This window comes from Octopus bimaculoides, chromosome 11, assembly GCF_001194135.2.
Source record: "Octopus bimaculoides isolate UCB-OBI-ISO-001 chromosome 11, ASM119413v2, whole genome shotgun sequence".
Taxonomy (NCBI): Eukaryota; Metazoa; Mollusca; class Cephalopoda; order Octopoda; family Octopodidae; genus Octopus; species Octopus bimaculoides.
In genome coordinates, this window is record NC_068991.1 from 2,168,183 (window position 1) to 2,169,264 (window position 1,082).

Consider the following 1,082-nt stretch of genomic DNA (forward strand, 5'->3'; position numbering starts at 1 on the left):
CATGAGGGACATTACAAGTAATTAGCTTTTGCGTAACCCCTACCAAATTGTTGGACTAGGGCACACCGTAGAAATAGATGAATCTATGATGTGCAAATACAACGGAGGACGGGATGGAGAGGATACAAATAGGTTTTTAGGAAACTGTTCTACCACTTATTAAAAAATTTATCAAACCAGGGACGACTATATATTCTGATTGTTGGATTCAACAAAAAAAAATTATTTACTTTGTTTTAAAAAAACCTCATACACGTTTTGCGCATACGCGCTAGATAGTCGTTGTAAGATCGACTAGTCACGACTAGCTAGTGCGAGTGCGCGCACCGGGACCACTCTTCTTGAATAGTACCCCAATAAATTATAGTAACTAAAGAATTTATATACAATTATAAATATTTAGGGGTGAAAAAAGTATTCGTACAGAATAAATTTATGAGGTTTTTTTTTTACAAGAACTTTCTCGTTTGTTCCAATAATCATATCAGTGGTCATTTTGAAGTGTCAAAACGCTAGTTTCTTCACTCAGCACTGAGACAACATAAAGTAGTGCCGTAATAATGGCTAAAAGTAAAGAACTCGCAAATTCAGTGAAAAACTTAATTATTGAACAGTGGAAAAAAGGTAAAAGTTACAGGAAAATATCAAATACCCTTTGTATTCCATTTACTACCATATCTTCATTTATTCAAAGATATAAAGAATCGGGAACTGTTGAAAACAGAATAAGATCCGGTGCACCACGCAAGATTTCCCCTAAATCTTTAAGAAAAATGAAGCGAAGAATCGAAAAAAACGCAATGATCACCAGAAAGGAGTTGCAAGAAGATTTGTTAGCTTCAGGGACCAGTGTTACACTACGAACAATCAGCAATAATCTTCATAGTTATGAACTGAAGTCATGCTCTCCTAGAAAAACTCCACTGTTGACTAAAAGACATAGAGAAGCCCGTTTAAAATTTGTTTATGAACATAAAGATAAATCTGATACATTCTGGGAAAATGTTCTATGGACAGACGAGTCGACAATTGAATTGTTTGGACAAAATTCGTGTTACCATGCTTGGAGTGAAGATGGTACT

The 1,082-nt window shown here is 35.0% G+C and overlaps 1 protein-coding gene across 1 annotated transcript in view; it reads left to right on the top strand.

The window, feature by feature from the left end:
• Nucleotides 1–1,082, top strand: part of LOC106876552 (ribokinase) — an 11,155-nt gene that overhangs the window by 1,334 nt on the left and 8,739 nt on the right. The window lies entirely within an intron of this gene.